Genomic DNA, 20,140 nt, shown 5'->3' with positions numbered 1-20,140 from the left:
CTCACTAAAAAAATATTTTCTGATCAATGACTTAACCACAAACAACCTGGATTTTACATTTCTAAATGAAACATGGCTAGAAGACAGCTGCAGTGCAACAGTCCTCAATGAAACAGCCCCTCCTAACGTTTCTTTTATACGTATGTGCAGAGCTGTTAGGAGATGTGGAGGTGTAGATGCTATATTTACAGATGTATTTCAATGCAAGCAAGTGTCATTTGGTCAGTAATTGTCTTTTGAATATTTAGGTATTGTGCTGAAAGGTGCTCCATGCATTCTGTTTATCATGATCTACAGGCCTCCAAAATGCTCTCCAGTCTTTGTTGAAGAGTTTGCAGAACTGTTATCAATGATTTCCTCAGAGTTTGACTGTTTTGCTTATAACTTATTATAACCGTTTATAATTATAACCGTTTTAAACACTAGACCTGATTCAGCGTGTGCATGGACCCACACACAATCTAGGACACACAGCAGACTTACTGATCACTTCTGTATTTTCTTTGATATATTGATCTCTGCTACCACTGAATCTAGATTTAGCTCTGTCTGAATGAGATGCATTAACGAGAACACTAGTGTGCTATTTGTGAAGGCTATATCTTTAAGTCAAATCAAGTCACCTTTATTTATATAGCGCTTTTAACCCTTTCGCACGTAAGTTTAAAATATTCTAGCTGAGCCCCCAGCGTGAGTTTTTTCTAGGCAACTGTTATTTTAGAATGTATTGCCTTATTGTTTCCATGGTGACGCGTTATGTTTGTCATGTGACACAACGCAGCCACAATAGATCTGTATGACACATGGATCACTTTTATTTCATTTCTCCTGTTTTATTTAAAATATTCACAAACATGCTCATTATATTATAAAATATCTGATATTCCGATTCTGAAATATGTGTAAGTAAATCTATTTGGTAGTTTAAACACTTTTATATCGTGTTAGTTGATCTATACCGGGTGATGGGTGCCGCCATGTTAGTTCACGCTGAATCCGAGCAGTGGGATTTACAGCACGTAAATTCATCCTCTCCTCCCGAAACACGTTAAAGTAGGTCTCCGGTAAACTGGGAGAAGAGCAGAGTAAACTCTATAGTTACCTACACAATCTGTATATGATATCAATAAAACATGTAGTCAGATTATAATTGTAAGGATCATTATTGCTGTTTCCATAGACATCAGCGTGTATTTTACAAACTGTAAATGTATGGTTTTGATAGTACTTATGTGTATTTAAATGTTTGAAACCTAAAATAAGCATTATATAGTTGAAAACACTGAATATTTGTGATAATATGACAAGCACTCAGTGCGTCCGATCTGGCTCTGCGCCAACCAAAGCGGATTTAAATTCAGCAGTTGATGATGTGACGCACTGAAAGTTCTAATCACACTGGTGTGATCGTACGCTCCAGGGACCAGCCAAGACCGATCACACCGGTGTGATCGTATGCGTTTAAGGGTTAATAATACAGATTGTGTCAAAGCACTTTACAGTATTAAATAGTGTCTATAATGCCAAAACACCAAGCATTTCTGCAGACTCGGTTGATCTTCTCCTTGATTCCTTTAACTCAAAAGTTAAGAATGTTATTGATGATATTGCTCTGATATTGTGAAAGTCAGCAAGAAGACTGGCAGACAAAAAGCACCCTGGAGAAAATCAGCAGCAATACAGAGTATGTAAAGACAATGCAGAAAAGCTGAGCAGATGTGGCGGAAGACGAAATTTGAGATTCACTATAGCATCTATAAAGACAGCCTTCATGATTTCAGTGTGGAACTATTCACAGCTAGTTAAAGACATGGTTAAAAAAATGCAGTCTCCATAGCAGTTGGTAGTCCTTTCAGGGGTACCGGTATTTGACGGTGATCTTGTTTAGAGCCTGGTAATCTATGCAAGGCCGCAAGCCTCCATCCTTCTTGGCCATGAAGAAAAAGATAGAAGCAGCAGGGGAGGTGGATGGATGGATGTGACCTTGCTGTAATGCCTCCTCAATGTACTCCTCCATGGCCTTCTGTTTGGGGATGGAAAAGGAGTATATTTTACCTCTGGATACTGGTTCACTGGGTAGGAGTTCAATGGCACAGTCCCATGGTCTGTGAGGTGGTAATTTGGAGGCTCGCTTCGGGCAGAAAACGTCAATGAAGTGGGCATAGTCCTTTGAAATGTCGATGCTATGCAATTCCACTTGACTCTCAACATAAGTAAACAATAACATGATCATTAGAACTGACAAGATGGGTCTTGGGAGGGGGGAAAACATCCAGGAAAACATTCATTGCCCCACTTCAGAACTTCTCCCGTTGTCCACGAGATGGAGGGATTGTGGGAAACGAGCAAAGCGTGCCCTAGGACTATCCCAGTGGTGGATCCCTCCAGAACCAACAGACAAATATTTTCCTCGTCTAACCGGCCAACACGCATCTGGATGGGACCCACGCAGTGTCAAACTTGTCCTCGGCCAAGGGCACTTCCAGTCGTTGACTGAATTTTATACGGAATGTCATTGAGTCTTTTCTTGAGCTGGAGTTGATTGCATAGGTCGGCGGAGATGAAGTTGCCAGCTGACCCAGAATTGAGGAGGGCATGGATTGAAACACAGTTGAGAGGGGTAGTGAGCTGCAGGTTGTAGATGCACATTTACTGAGGAAGAGGAAACTGCACTCACCACTGGTCATGGGGGATGGATGGGACATATCCGTATTACATGTCCGCCCTAGCCACAGTAGAGACACAATCCCTGGTTCAGCCAACATTGACGTTTGCCCGAGGACTCATACTGTGGTTCTGGAGGGCTGGGAAGCTCTGGTTGGCGGAGCGGAATGGGTGTATTTTGACATTGAATATCCTCCATACAGCCATAAAGCCAATTAGCCACCCAGATGGAAAGTTGGACAAAACGCTCAAGCCCCATGGTGTCATCATAAGCGGCGAGATGCAACTGCAGAGAGGGCTCTAGTCCTTGGTGTTAAGTCATCAACAGTCATCCAACAACTTGAGGCTGCAAGAGTGCAGAAACGTAGAGCATAGTCTTGCACAGAGGTTTTGCCTCATTTCAGATGATATAATTCCTCACCCACTGAAGCATCTCCTACTGGCCGACCAAATACTTTGCGGAAGTGGGTAATAAAGGCATTCAAGGATTGAGTGACCGGTCCATTGCCACAATGATTGCCACAATGCCACAATGATTCTGCCCATTGGAGCGCTCAACCTGTTAACAAAATGGGTATTACCGCCACGGCATTAACTGCAAGTCAGTCAGTCAGTTAACTGCAATTCGCGAATGTGATTGTAAAATGAAAGGAAGATGTAAAACAACAATAACATTATAATATACATTATAACATCCTTAAAAGCCATTAAAAAATAGGATAGTCTTAGGCTGCAGTCTACTCATCAAAAATTTAAAGAAAGACCTTTACACAAAGGCTCTTATGCATGCTATTGTTATTAAACAGTCATATACGGATTAAAAGCTAAATGTTTTCATTTCGGTTCAGTCTTGGTTAAAAAAAAATAAAAATAATAATAATTATAATCTTCAGGTTTCATTTGCAGAGCGAAATGAGAACGGTCCAGCATGTACAAATAATTTTTATTCACTCTGTTATTATTCATGATTTTTCAAACTGGTAACACTTTGCATTTTTGAATTATGCCTTTGCTGTGTGACCAAAAATTGTGAATTGTGACTTTGATCGCGCTGGTGCCTCACGTGCACATATCTGGAAACAGCAGTCGTTCACGAGCCATGCGGCGCAAGCAGCGGTCCACTTTGGCATATTTTTGCTCATTATGATTTTTTTTCCTGTCGATACTGAAACACGTGTGAAATCCAATGCCTATTTTACCTAATGAATAAGAGTTTAGCTTCAAATGGGCAACTTTGGATTTGTCCCGAATGAGAGAGATAAGCCCAACCTTATGTATCGCTTTAAATTATTTTTAATTATTATTTTTGTTTTGTTTATAAGCCTATATTATTATATACTGCAATTATACTTATCCATTAGAATTATATATTTATAATTATTGTTCTGTTCTGATAAATTTGTTGAATTTAAAGGATTTGTTGTAAAGTGAAGGGAACTAAAAATATCCTGTTGGTAAATTAGCCTATAGCATTATTAGGCCTGCCGTTATTATTTCTGAATGTAATAAAATGCAACTCTCAAAAATGTAATTTATATTTTAGCGTGTTTTCGTGTATGTTTTTATCCAGCTTTATTTTTCCCATTGCATCTAAAAATGACTTTGTGCATCACATTCACTTCGTGAACAAACAAATATAACTTCAGATCTGCCTCCTGCGTTGCTCAGCTGTGGACGATTTCAAAATGTTTGATATAAAGGTTGCTGTCACATTTTATACAGGAATTGTTCATTAAAAAAAAAAAAATCAAATCATATTGTTAGTTTTATGCTAACATGCACTCAAGTCTTCGGATACTATACAAGATACAAGTTCATTTAGGCTAGCATGCACTGTGACATTTTACCGTTTCAATTTATAAACTCCTTGAGATTTTAAAGTCAGTTTAATAGTATTGAAATTCAAGTTGAATCTCGAAAAAAAAAAAATTTTATTAAATTATTTCTATGAATTAATAAGTTAGCATGACTTTTGCATCATAGCATTTTTTACGAGCTGTATTCGTTTTCTGAAACCAAGCACCCACTTTTTTCTTTTTTAAATCTATGAATCGCTCGCATATCTCCTACAACCTACAAATAAGGGCTAATAGAGGTTCTTTCTTTTATTATTTATTTATAATGTTTATTCTTTGAAGAAAATAAGTATTTTATTCTTTAATAAAATAAGGCATCCAAATATTTGTAATGTACAATAATATAGGCCTATATCTGCCTGCAGTTAAAAAGTTGAGAGTGTAGGCTTCTGGTGTTTGGATTTGTACTTCAATATAATGAGCTCCAAGTTTAAGGATAGCCTACACTAGTTGTATTTTTTTTCTTTCTTTTTTTTACTCTCTATTTAACAGCATTAACTGTTAAATACGTCTTCCTTCAGGCAGACTGAATGTTTTCCTGCCTTGCTAAATGTTGGGTCAGTTTGCGCGCGTCCCACGCTCTGTGAAGCGGGAGCAGCTTACGGAGGATTCCTCTTGGTCTTAAAGCCTTCCGCAAACGCCTACGTTCACAAATAACAATGATTTTGGCAAAAATAATTATTAATTATCAATTGATAATTTGTTATTATTTTGGTCTAGTGAAAATAATAATATGGGCTGTGGGAAAATAATGAATAAAAAGAGAAGGGCTGCTGTGAGTGCAGGCATGTTTCAACCCAGTAACATGACAACACAGCGTTCCTCACAGCCAACAAACATAAAGATTTTAATTAATCTCTATTTCACATGGACATAGTTCTGTATAGCTTGTGGGGGTCAAGATAAAGGTGTGAATTTCTTGCTCTTTCATATGGACAGTCTTATGAGGGTTTCAAACTTGCAGAACAGGTTTTAGGACAACTTTAAAGAAAGGTTTGATCACTTCAAATGTTGACTACTGTATAGCGCAATGAAGTTTATTAGTTATTATAACTTAATTTCAGAGGAAGTTGCCTTAACTTAAAAAAAAAAAAAAACTGTTACATTAGGGCTGGGCTATAGGCCTATGGCCTAAAAAAAATCCCCGATTTTTTTCACAAAAAAATCCGATTTACAATTTTTAATCGATTTTTTTTTTTTTGCCTACCTACTTAAAATCAATATTCAAATGACAAAGAAATTGTTCAAAACAAGTTTTAATATACAAATATATTATTTTTTAATACTAGCCCATCACGCCATCCACTCGGCGTTAAGAGCTGTTCAGATTAAAACTGGCAGCTCCGCAGTGAGTCAGTGTCATGGACGGAGGACAGACCAAGTGTAGGCCTAAATCAGTTTTTCTAGTCTATATTTTCATCTTGTTATGCCGCTGGTTTAGGTTATGTATTTATTTTTATTTCTTATATCAATTATTTGTAAATATAGCAGACACTGTCTAACTGTGTCTACACCGGACGGCCTTGTTCATATAGGGCGAAACATCTCTCTCACTCGGCAGTACAGTAGGCCTGTGAGCGGAGTGGAGCAGCAACAATTTCCCTCCGCGCTCCGAGCATTTAATAATCACTAAGCTCCGCGGTTCACTGATACCAGAAACACTGCTCCGCCTTCACTCCGTGGCTAAAGTTGAAATGTTATGTTCATAATAGCTTATAAAAATAAAATAAAAATAAATAAATAAATAAAATTACAGTAGAGTTTCAAAGGGGATTAGGCTATTGTGTGCAAACTTTTTGTCCTACCAAACGCCAAACTAATAAAATTGTCAGCATTAAAAGGTATAATTGCTGCTTTCTGCTGTGCAAATTTTGTTTGTGATGAAAATAACAGTTTACATCAGTTATTTTATCTACAGATCGATGCATTTGTTACAGATTTCTGCTCATTCAAAATCAGAATACAGATGAAGTAGCCTACTGTAAGATTACATTTGTATGAATGCATTATTGCGACAGCGATTACGTGTGAATGTGCTGTATCTGTTTAAATCATGCTTTAACCCGAAAATAATCAGTAAAAGGAAGACAAATTCCTTGAGAACTAGCCTGTAACATCCCGCTCGACTATTGCCGTCATTATAGTCTTCTGATCGGAGAGATTATGTGTATCAAGCTCTAGCTAAATATGTTTATCATGTGAATTCTTGCTAAATATGCAGTTATATTACGGGCTGTTGGCATGAATTGTATTCGTGATGGAGCGGTGCTGGAGCGAGTGAAAACCACGACGCTCCTGACTTTTAATAAATCCGCTCCTCTTCAGTCAGAATCACTCCGCTCCGCTCATACTCTGCTCGGCAGCGTGTCTCAAACCCGCGGGGAGGGTTGAGCCCAATCATTCTCAAAACATTTAATATTTATTTTATTTCAATTTTCGTTTTTTGTGTTTCAGAGGAAAAATCAGTAAGGCATCTCTCCATTACAGGACCGTTCTGAAGGAAGAATTTATGCAAACGCGTATAAAATTCTTTAAAAACTTTAACAGAGATGTCTAGATGGTATTTAATAGGTCTGCTTCCCACGTAAGATTTTTCTAGTTACTAGTCGTTCATTTGTCATTATTCAACTAATCGCAAGTTTATATTAAATTTACAACTATAATCCAGCCTTAATATATTCCACGCTCAAGAACATGCATTAAGTTCGTCACAAAGCACAGGCAGAAGTAGCCTAATAATTATGAAAAAGGAGACATTTTAATTATTTATTAATAAACAAATGTTTTCTTGTAGAGAAAATATAAGCACAGGCTCATAGGCTTGACATTTATCCTGCTTGAATTCGTTCTAAGAAACAAACATATCTTCATAAGGACTAAACTTTCATCTGTGAATATTAAATATTTTTTCTTTCATTTTCCCTGACTGCAATCAAATATAACACTTCGGTGAGGCAAAGCTGACGTCTATTTGCGAAAATGTGCTTTGATGCGCTTGTTTGAAAACCTGTGATTAAAGCGCCACTCAGCGGTCAAAAGCTGCAAATGCACTTTGCAGACGCCGCGGCGGTGGTACGAGCGGCGGTAGAAACAACGTTTTGGATGTCTACCTACTGTATTTACAATGCACAAACCAGAAGCAACAATATCTGCAGAGAAGGGTTGGCCATTCTCAAAACATAAAATATCAATTTTATTTCAATTTTCGTTTTTGTGTTTCAGAGGAAAAAACAGTGTTAAAGCATCTCTCCATTCCAGACCGTTCTGAAAGAAGAATTTAATGCAAACGCGTATAAAATGCTTTAAAAGCTTTAACAGAGATGTCTAGAGGGTATTTAATAGGTCTGCCCCCCACATAAGATTTTTCTAGTTACTAGCCGTTCATTTGTCATTATTCAACTAATCGCAGGTTTATATTAAATTTACATCTATAATCCATAATGAGCCTTAATATATTCTGCGCTCAAGCACATGCATTAAGTTTGCCACAAAGCACAGGCAGAAGTAGCCCAATAATTGTAAAAAAGGAGACATTAATTATTTATTAATAAACAAATTGTTTTCTTGTCGGCTGCAAGATGAAATTCACAGTGCTGACTTTATCCACATGGACTCGCCTTTAAAGAGAAATACAACCTTCACAGATTACATAATGCTTTCGTTCTGAATTGATTCGTTTAAAAGACATTTCAAGCTTTCTGCTGATATATTTCTCATGTATGTGAGACACCACAATTTTAAGTTAATTCATTATCAGGAAAAAATGAGAATGTTTTATTAATCCGTCCATTCTTTAGACTTTCAATGATTTAGCTAAATCGTGCAGGTTTAATTTATTCGTTTCTTGTTTTAATTAGGCCTAAATAATGGGAACGAAATTATACAGTGCCTCACGTTTTACTAAAATAAAGAAAATAATTTATAAAAACACGCAACAATTTCTTAATCAGTGTACAGACAAATATATTTTCCCAAGAAGTTGTCTGTCAAAATAAAGGACAGGTAACGAATAACAAAAATGCATGTTGTTTTATTAAAGGAATTTTAAAATATAAATTAAAATATAGGCCTAATATATGAGAATATTGACATTTCACATAAAAACCCTTTTTTAAAAAAACAACAACATCAATACTATAAAAACTACAAAAAAACAAGGAGTTTATTATAAGTAAAAAGGGTAAAATGTCACAGTGCATGTTAAATAGTTCTAATTATATTGATAACAAGTTCATTTAGACTAACAATATAATTCGATTTTTTTTTTTTTTTTTTAAATGAACAATTCCTGTATAAAAATGGACATCAACCTTTATATTAAACATTTTGAAATCGTCCACAGCTGAGCAACGCGCGAGGCAGGTTGAGCGTGCGATGTGAATGTCCTGCACAAAGTCATTTTCAGATGCAATGAAAATAAAAAAATAAAAAATCCTGGATAGCCTAGATTAGGCCCAGACTCTGTTTCTAAGTATATAATAATTATAATTACTGTTAACCCACAGTAACAAATTTTAACCGATTAATCGCCTATTTTCGTTTGCTGCATTTTTTATTTTTTATTTATTTTTAAACAGGCTAAAAAATAAATTAAGTTTGTGAGAGGAAAAAAAAAATATATATAAGTAATGTATAAGTTGCATTTTATTACATTCAGAAATAATAACGGCTGGCCCAATAATGTTATAATGTGCCAACAGGATATTTTTAGTTCCCCTTCACTTTACAACAAATCCTTTAAATTTAACAAATGTATCAGAAAAGACACAAGAATTAAAAATATTTAATTCTAATGGATAAATAAAATTGCAGTATATAATAATATAGGCTTAGCTATAAACAAACAAAAAAAATAAATGAATAATAATTTAAAGCGAACCATAAGGTAAGGTTGGGCTCTCATTCGGGAGAAATCCAAACGTTTCCATATTCGTGATGTTGCCTATATCAAGCTTAACTATTATTCATTAGGTAAAATAGGCTTTGTAGTTCACGCATGTTTCAGTATCAACGGAAAAAAAAAAAAAAAAAAAAAACTCTTTACCAGCAAAAAATATGCCAAAGTGGACCGCTGCTCGCGGCGAATGGCACGGTGAACGGCTACTGTTTCCAATGAATGTGCGCGAGACACCAGCGCGATCAAAAAAGCTGAAACAGAAAAATACTAAATTTTTGGTCCACACACAGTAAAGGCATAATTCAAAAATGCAAAGTGTTAGCAGTTTGAAAAATCAAGAATAATAACAGAATTAATAATAATTATTGCTAAATGCTGGACCGTTCTCATTTCGATCTGCAAATGGAACCTGAAGGAGAATGAACCGAAATGAAATCATTTAGCTTTTTATCCGTATATATAGGCCTTATATTTAATGACTGTTTAATAACAATAGCAAGCATAAGATCCTTTGTGTAAAGGTCTTCTTTTAATTTCTGATGAGTAGACTGTAGCCTAAGACTATCCTACATTTTGAAATGAACTCACTGTACATTTTTTAATGGTTTTTAAAGATGGTACAATGTTATATCATAATGTTATTGTTGTTTTACCTCCTCCTTTTATCTCATTTTACAATTACATTCAGTTCGCAATCCGTCTCTTTGCGCCACCTGGCGGTAGTTTCGCGAATGAATTTAACACGCGACTGACTTGCAGTTAACGCCGCGGCCCTGCGGCGGCGGTACACGCGGCAGTAGTACCCATTTTGGTTGTCTACCATCTGTACATTCATTTTTGTTGGTATTAAAACATTTAGTTAATGGAGTTAAATACTAATGGCACACTAATGATTTGTAGCAAACTACAGTGTTTGATTTGGTTTATTATAATGTTATATGTGTTAGCACTGATAATTTAATTCAATTCATGTTGAAAAGCGTTAATATTAAGATGTGTGTTACCTTAAAAGCAGCTAAGGAAAAAGAATGTTACATATAAATGTGATGATAAATAATTAATATGTCAATGTTAAGTGCAAATTGTGATATATATAGAGTTCATGATATGTATTTAGTGCTAAAATACCAGTTGCCATTACATGTGGTAATTCATTTTACAGTAAGCAAGGTATGTCTTTAGCCATTGGTCATACACTATAAGATGCACTAAATGACAGAAATAAGTTAATGAGATCTCATGTTGGAAATGGAGAAATAGAACAGAATAACTGACTACTTTACACTGCTTGTGTAGGTTGTTTTTTTTGTTATTTTGATCACTACGAGAGAAATAGACGAATCAAAGATGGCGAGCCCAGCCCAGAGTGACGGTGGATGGTCGTGAGAACGGTGTGGCCAGCCGTGGGACCAGCCACCGAGGACGTCGGACTAGTTTCGTTCAGACAGGATACAGATAAGAATACACTTACGCTATTAACTCTACCCGGGTAGTAGTACTGGACTTTATACACACACACACAAAAGGACCAGGAACTGAACTCTGAACTCAATTTCATACTCCTCAACTTAAAGGAGCATTGAGCTGAAGTGTCAGCTCAAACGGACATTTTCTTTTCCTTTTATTATTGAAAGAGCTCTATTTTTGTTTTATTTTATTTTCATTCTTGGTACATTATAGTACTGTGTTCATTGTTGTGTCCCCTAATGTAATAAAATTATCAACTGTTCAACTCATTACTAACTCTTTTGTGAGTCACTCAAGGCAGACCACACCCCGGACTTGGATAGATAGTTGCCCTGTTCTGGTATTGGTTAGCACTAGGGGCCGCTACACAAGCAAGTTCTACCAAAAACAAATATTCTGTGATAAAGTAATACATATGAAAACAACGCAATATCCGTCTTTCACGTCTCCCTTCATTATATCTAATGCGACCACGCCCACGCGCTAAATGCGGTATTGATATCTTAATGTTCCATGTGAAGCTTGCGGCGTGTAAACGCCCATACAGAAAACAAAGCAGCGAGACTGTTCAATTTTTTTTTTTTTTTTTTTTACTATATTTTACTGTTTGCTTCGCTCTGAGAGGAATAAGACATAATTCACCCCAAGAAGATGCGCTTCATTTAGTTTATTTGAGAGCACATAAAAAATACACACAAAAAAGAATGAAACGAATAAACCAGTTGAGATCATAAACATGAGTAAGTCTTTTTTATTTATTTATATACTTGTATTAGGATTCACATAACGTGTACACGTTTTACTAGTTAGACTTTTTCCAAACTATAATTCCCGACTAAATGTATAATCGAGTGAAACTTTATGAAGTTTAATTTACATCATCTAAATGTTCTACTGTACTACTAGTATCAGTGACCATCACAATAATGTTAATAATGCAGTTTATCATTTAGTTTATTTGAGAGAACATAAACAATATACACTTTGGAAATGCTAGTTATGTGATGTTCATTTATATATTTCAACATTACACAATACCAGTCAATACCAGTTTGCTAAAGCAGTAATATTGTTCAATATTTTTACTATTTAAAATTACTGATTTCTATTTGAATATATTTTACCATTTCATTTATTCCTGTGATCAAAGCTAAATTTTCAGCATTCAGTCTTGCTGTTCTTTCAATTTATCAAAAAAAAAAAACCTGAAAAAAATATTCTCAGCTCTTTTCAACATTAATAATAATAATAATAATAATAACAATAAATGTTTTTTTAGTAGAAAATCAGAATATTAGAATGATTTCTGAAGGATCGTGTGACTGGAGTAATGATGCTAAATATTCAGCTTTGAAAGTCAGCTTTGATTGTTCCTAATAAACTGTTAAAACTGCACTTGCAAGTGAATCTCAAATTATTTTGTGGGATAATTAAATATATTCTAAATAAACTACAAACATAAAAATATATACATTTATTTTGTCCTCACATTCTTTCTTGTAACTCTTCCCTCTTAGTAACACACCTGGCTGAAAGGCTCATTATGCAGCTCATTATGCGGGGCTTTGTCTTCTCAGGTGTGAATCACACAAATATTCATGATAGCTGACGCCTACTCGCATATGCCCTTTACAAAAAAAAATGTCATAGAAAATTTAAATCAATCTGTTGTTTTCTGTGAGTGAGTAAACAAGATGATTTTCACATCATTTTGAAGCAAAAATTCTAGGCTACAAGCTCCAGGTTTGACAGTCTTGTGAACAAATGCTGTGTGTTTGTTTTATGACCTTATTTCAGTGACTTCAAAATATTAGTTAGTAAATATTAACGCATAAACGTTGTTTTCTCAAAAACACAATCATGTACATACATGCTATTTACACGTTATTGTAGCCATAACTTCAACTTAACTTCAGCCATGTATATGTTTAGAAGCAACTGAAAAAAAGCACAAAAGTCAGGGGATGTCAAAACTTCTCCAGGTCCCCAAAACCCCCTAGATCTCAGAGGGTTAAGCTTCCTGGTCAATGACGTCACCCGCCTATGACGTCTTGCCTTTCCATTGGGCTGATTACACATGTGATTCAGAGTGTGGTCACACAGAGGGCATTCCCCATAGCGTTTGATGCAGCTCGAGTTCCTGAAGAGGAACAATTTATAATCATTATTAAGAAGGCTGATAGGTCTCCAGTTGTCTAAGACAAGCATGCCCTTTTTAGGTTTAGGTATTAAACAAAAGACACCTTGCTTCATACTAACAGAAAGCTCAGAGCAATTTAAACTCTCTATATACACTTGCAGGAGGAACGGAGATAAAAGCTCAGAATACAATTTATTAAATTCAGCCGTTATCCCGTCACTACCAGGCGACTTGTTATTTTTTAAATGTTAAATTGCTTCCTCAACCTCATCGATAATAACTGGCGAGTCACATAAAAATGTTTCATCATGACTAATAGAATTAACATTACCAAGATTACTTTCAATAAACATTACCATGTTTACTGAAAGTATGCAGATCAGCTAGATTAAATTTAGATTTATACAAATTTGAGTAAAACTTATAACAAAATTGGAAAATTTCTTTAGGATTTTCTAAGACAACTCCTCCAATATTTAATTGACAAACAGAATTATGTTTAGCCCTATTTTTCTCAAGGTTAAAAAAGTAGGAAGACATCTGTTTACTGTATTCAAGGCACCTTTGCCTCGACCTTATGAAAGCACCTTCTGCTCTTAATTTATACAAGTCATCCAACTTAGTTTGCAAATCAACTAAATAGGCTCTCTGACTACTGGACAAATTCTCAGGTAAGATCTTGGTAATAGACGAGATTTCACTAACAATATTAGCTTCTTCAAGACATTTTATTTAAGCCAAATTAGCACTGATTTTCTTAGGTATTTCCCAGTTTCATACATATTTTAACAATTCCCAATTTATACCAAATTAATTTTCTCATTTAGCTTTGCTCCAATAAATCTCATTAAGATTATGTAATGGACTGTTCATTTTCCAATAAGAAGAGCCCTTGTTAAACCTATCTTCCTTAAACCTAAAATTCTCTTATCAAAAATTTCTAGAGACTAACCAAAAATCTATTCATAAATGTCTAGATTAATTTTTATTGCTCCACGTGTATGCTCTATCATCTGCATTTTTAACCATCCATATATCTATAAGTTCTCACCTGTGTGTAAATGCTTTCAAAGCTGTGTTTAAGTTTGTTGGGCAACCAGGTGGTTACCTATCAAGGGATTCATTCAGGACAGTATTAAAATCACCACCAATCACCAAATAAGCATTTGTAAATTTTGACTGCCAATAAGTAAGTGTATCTTCCAAAACAAATAATAACTGATCTAGAGTTATACCCATAATAATTAACAACAATGTTTTTGGTGAGGTGTGTATGAATAAGAAATGTGATCATATTTTCAGCGACTGACAACTTAAATTCTGCTCTGCACCTCACACAAACCTACTGCATTCCACCAGAGAGGACTGTGGCTGCAATGCATCCTCATTTGGATTACTGTTGGTCAGGGCCGGCGCTAGCCATTTGGGTGCCCTAAGCACTTTTATGAAGTATGAAGTATGAATTTTAAAGTGCACATTTTAAACTGCAAATAACCATGCATAACTGCACAGTAGAAATTACTCAACAGAGGGACTACATCTCTATAAAGAGACCATTCTGCTATTCTATAGAACTATATTAAACATTTTCACTACCATCAGTTGTCAGAGGCCCTACAGAGGCACACGCCTACATTTCCTAGCTGCAAAATCAGCTATCAGGTCATCATATGACAGTTTCTGAGCCACGTCCCCATTGATGCTGATGACAGCCAGACCACTTAGCTGTCATCAGCCACTGAGATTGTGTTTTTTTTTTTTCTAATTGCAGTTTCACCAACAGATGTCGCCCTTGGCCGAACCTCTTGAAAATGACCGCATGCCATAGTACAACAATGAAAAATCTTTATCTAAGCGGTCTAATTTGGCAAAATCACATCACGTTCAGTTGCAGGGTTTTTCTAAAGTTCAGACTGAGGCAGATAGACATTGTATTGAAGCGAAGAAATTACAATAGGGAACGTTCTGCACTAATAGCTATATGCACACATGACACATCTGTAACGTACGGGGAAAATTAGCTTTATTTGTCATTCAAATATGACGATGAGGACCCAAACGATTGGCCTTCCTTTCCTTCTCAAACAAACTGCATCTTTAACAGCCCAAGTTTCACAATTTCCCCGGACCCCGTTAAAATAAAAGACTCAACATGCAGGGCTAAAAGCCCTGGATCTTTTGCACTACTAGCGACGCGGACGCGCCGACGCCCCTGGACATGCATACTACACGCAAGGGCTACAAAACTAACATTTTTATTTAAAACATTGTCTTACCTGCAAGCGACGCGTGAGCATCATCCCGCTGTCTCTTCTTTTTTTCTTTTTTCCGCCCCCGACTCTTGGTGCCTTTTCGAGGCCATGTCTGAGGTCGGTGTCTGCCAAATTTGACATTGATTGAGGCATAATCGAACAGACCACTGGGAGGTGGGGGAGGTGGGGAAGGGGGGGGGGCACCAGAGGGAGACTGGCACAGAGATTCACCTTTTTCTCGACTAATTTGGTCTAGGCCTATATTACTTTTGTATTGCTTTTGTATATTAACATGCTTTTAGAAATATTTTATTTGTTATTTATACTAGTAGCGTATTGTGATGATTTTTTCACGACCCAGATTTTTTGGTGCCCCCCCAAGCACTTGGTGCCCTACGCGCAGTGCGTGATGTGCGTGTGCGGAGCGCCGGCCCTGCTGTTGGTACTGCTTTTGACATTTTTGCAATAAAAAAAATGATTGTGATTGCACTTATCTGTCTGTCATGTTTTTCTTATACTGTAAAGAAATACTTGTGGTTAGGTTTAGAGGTAGGAGCTTGTAGCTTATTTATATATTTATATTATTGACCAATTAAACTTGACCTCACTGAGTGAAAATTAGGTCTGATTTTAACATTGATTAAAAAAATAAATAAATAAATAAATAAATTTTAAAAAAACGCAGACGGGCAGAATAAAATTGCAACTTCATTCTCTGACAGGAGGTGGCACTTATTTCCATGTCTACTTGATTATCACAAAGAAGAAAGGAAGTCAAAACAGTATTTACATGTTTTCATTTGCTTGTTTGCATATATATATTGCATTTTAATCTGGTATTAAACAAGGTAGTCTAGAAAAGATATTATTATTATTGAACATTAATAATTAATACTTATAATTTAATTAATCCAAATTTCCATAACCAATTGGCAGGTGTTTATGCTTTATTAAAGCATTAATCTTACATTTTGATATATTTTTGTAAAGCAATAGTCAAACATTTCTAATTTAACGTTTTTGTCTCTTACATGAAATGTAGACCGATCTTCATATTTACATCATGAAAGAAAAATTAAGAGAATTTTCTAAAACTTTACAGTATGGTGTCAGTGTAGGACATGCACATTGGAAGATAGGAGGTGGTAGTTAGGTGAAGCCGTAGGTAGCGAGGGCCCCTTTTGAAAGTCTGCTTAGGGCCCCAAAAATGCTAGGCTCTGCAGATTGTTATTCAGTGTTTTTCGCAGCTCAGAATGGCTCAGTTAATAGTGAATTAATGCAGTGAACTTGTTTATTGCACGTGCTTTGAGTTTAGCGTGCATTTGGGAACGCAACGGCCACTAGTTAGGCAGATGATTACAGCACTTTACTAGATTTGTAGTGAGACACATTTTTGTAAGCATGTTTTCACTGAAGCTGGAGTTTTCCATCAAAATAAAAGCTCTACTGCCATTTCTGTCAACATAAAAGCTAAAAAGTGCAGTATGAATTGCTCACTGCCAGAGGTTAAAATGCAGTCCAAATTCAAAATATATCTTTCAAGTGTAGAAATTTGGAAATAAGTATTGAAATTTCCCTACTGTAGTGTAAAGCAAAAATAATATACCCATGACATGTTCATTGTCAATTTATTTTACAGTGCAATTGTTTTACAATATATGGCTGCTACTGTCATAGGAATAACATTAATATTTAATATATTATTATTATTATTATTATTATTATTATTATTATTATTATTATCATCATTCTATTCTAATTTTATTGGTTTCAAAATTTTATACACAACATAATCTCTCTTAAAATACCTTAGAGGGTTATGATAATCAAAACATTCTTGAGCTAGATAAAGCTGTGATCTCTGCAAAACAAACTATCACTTTAATGATTTTTTTTACCCAATAATAAAAAGATTTTATCATTATCATATCATTATCAAGCTTTATAGCAGAAAATCAAGTTGTAATTCTAACTGAAAACGACACTGACTCTGATTTTTCAGGTTTAATACTGCTTGATCTAAGGCTATCTATTGGATAAGCTACTATATAAATAAACATCCCATAAACTATATATATATATATATATAGCAAACTTCCACATCACTGTAAACAGATGGGTTCTGCTTTCACATTGCTGTCAGTTTTTGTTGTTGAGGAAAGTGTGCAGCATATATTTACATATTCATCCTTCAGTTTTGGGTCGGCAACGTCAGACCAGTAAGCAATGCTAGAACACATAGCACAGACTACAGCCGACTGCAAACTAGCCTGTGTGTTCTGCGCCTGCGTGAGAGGAATCAACTGTCTGTATCAGCAGGTATCAATAGTATATATTCCTAATTTAAAATGAGAAACTGAAACAAGAATACACGAGATATATGCAGATTTATAAAACGTAAACAAAGCAGCACTTGCTTACCATTTTGGATATCACTTATATTGATAACTATCTTCATTTTAACCCATTTAATCCTCTACGGCAGGGGTCAGCAACCTATGGCATGCGTGCCAACAGTGACAACAGATAATCGCTGGCATGCGAGCAATAGGGAACACTGCATACTGACATACATTTTGAGGTAATAACTTATCGTAGTCACACAGCCTGTTAGGAGCTATAAATATTATTGAGAATTGTATGAGAATTAACTTGCGTTAGTCTACGGATGTGCGCGTGACCGCTGCACATACTAGGCGCTTCAGTTTAGAGCCTCAGCGGTCTAACAACGCTCGTCAATGTCAAAATGACTGAGATGGCCAATCAAATCAAAATAGGCCGGGTTTACTGTTGACAGAAGCAGAGCGCAAAGCGTCAGCTTAACGTTAAAGAGGGCGAGGCAGGGGCGTAGGCAGTGGATATAACAAATATAATATTTGTTAATTATTGTTTCATCTATTTTAACACAATTAGATAACTATAACATCTCAAATAACTAAAATAAATAAAAGTGTTTTTGCAGAATTCTTGATGAGTATGATGGACAGCAGTGTTAGCCAATTGTTATCCAGGCTTTTTAGGGCATGTCGCGCATGTAAATTCTTGCGTGTCTGTTCACCTATTTAGTTGGACTATAATTTGCAGCTTTGTGTTAGAAAATGTTAGAAAAACAGCAGCAATGAATAATTCTGTAAAAACTCATTTAAAAAACTCTGACGAGGAAGAAAGCCCGTCCATCAGTCTTCAAGTAACGGTAAGACTTTCAGTTCCACGCACGAACCGGTTCATTCTGTCAAGCTGGGATACTGTCAGACCGATTATGAATGTCATTTGAGCTCAGTCAGTGTTTTCGGTTGGTGTTCAAAGTCGTTTGGTGTGCGGTGTCTTAAGAATTTAAGACCAGCTGTAGCCAGTCGTCCTCAGGAAGATTAGCCTTTTTTTTTTCTTTTTTTTTTTTTTTTTTTTTTTATAAAGGCCTATATAAATTTTGTGACTGACACCAGCGACTAACTGCACCTGTTTCATAATTTGTAAGCTTATTAATTTAAATAACGAATTAACAAATAATAACAAATCACAAGCATGACATTTCTGAATAAAATAATTTTAAACACTTTAGTTATATTTAATTTGGCATTTTCAATTAATACATTCTTCTGATTATTAGGCATATTATTATTATTAAGTTCATTTTATTATTAAATTAATATTCCAATTAATTTGGCCTGCACTAATTTCATAGCGCATCACCGCATAACTGACATGCTGCGAGGATAATAAAGATTAGGCTAGTTTACTCCTCACTGAAAATGTTTTTAAAAAGGTCTTTAAAAACAGGTTTATTATACAATAAATTATAGAACTATAAATAAAATTATTAACACTGCAATCATCAATGAAAAAGCTTTATTTCAATTTATTTATTTTAAAAAGGAAAAAAAAAAAAAAAAAAAATGTTTAACACAAAGTATGTTTTGAGTTCGCGGTTGGGGGCCGTGGATTTGCACTACACCACTGGACTCCGTCTGTTACCAACAAAATTCTTATTTCTAAGGCTATTTAGCACCACAAAAAATAAAATTCTGGCTATGCCACTGGAGCGAGGTAAGATAAAGCTGCAAATCATTTAATATTAGTCAACTTTTAACGATACGTTTACAATAGAAATGTTAAATTACCGACAGCTATATCCAGTGATGCAAATTTTTTCTCAAACATGGCCATTTTGAGAGAGAAAGAGAGAGAGAGAGAGAGAGAGAGATGTGTAAATTGTCTGCGTCTGTCTCTCTCTACAAACAATGAAGATTATATTAACTAAAAAAAAACTTATACATTTTTGAAAAAATGAAAAAAAAAAAAAAAAAAAAAAAAAAAAAAAAAAATTACCCCCTCTTTGCTGAGAAATATAACAAGTTTATGAGCTCCTGAATGTTACTTTTTGCACAGCGTGATCTAAGACCTGTGTGCCAGTGGTGTGTGTGTGTGCGCGTGTACAATGGTACAAAGAGTTAATGCATTCTGTATAATAATGCATTAAAAGGGGGGTTGTTGGCACAGTGGTTAACAAGGAAAATTAAAAATGGCACGTCATGCCTTAAAGGTTGCCGACCCCTGACCGTAAAAAAGGTTTTAATTTATAAAGCTCTAAAAACTTTACTGACTGATATTTTAGTGTACTTCCTGCAAATATGGAAAAAATAAAGGGTCTCAATTAAATATGTGCAGTTTCACATGATTGGTAAGCAGATTAGTGTCACACGTTAATTAACTTGTTAATGTGACATAAACTTGATTTTTTTTTTTATATATATATATATATAATTTTACTAGTTTGGTATTTCCCAAACTATAATTTCAGACTAAAATGTTTGAAACTGAATGAAACATTTAAAAATTTTGTACGACAGGAGGATGCTTTCGTTCA

This window comes from Cyprinus carpio, unplaced genomic scaffold (assembly GCF_018340385.1).
Source record: "Cyprinus carpio isolate SPL01 unplaced genomic scaffold, ASM1834038v1 S000006449, whole genome shotgun sequence".
Lineage (NCBI taxonomy): Eukaryota > Metazoa > Chordata > Actinopteri > Cypriniformes > Cyprinidae > Cyprinus > Cyprinus carpio.
Note: the sequence above shows the minus strand (reverse complement) of the source record.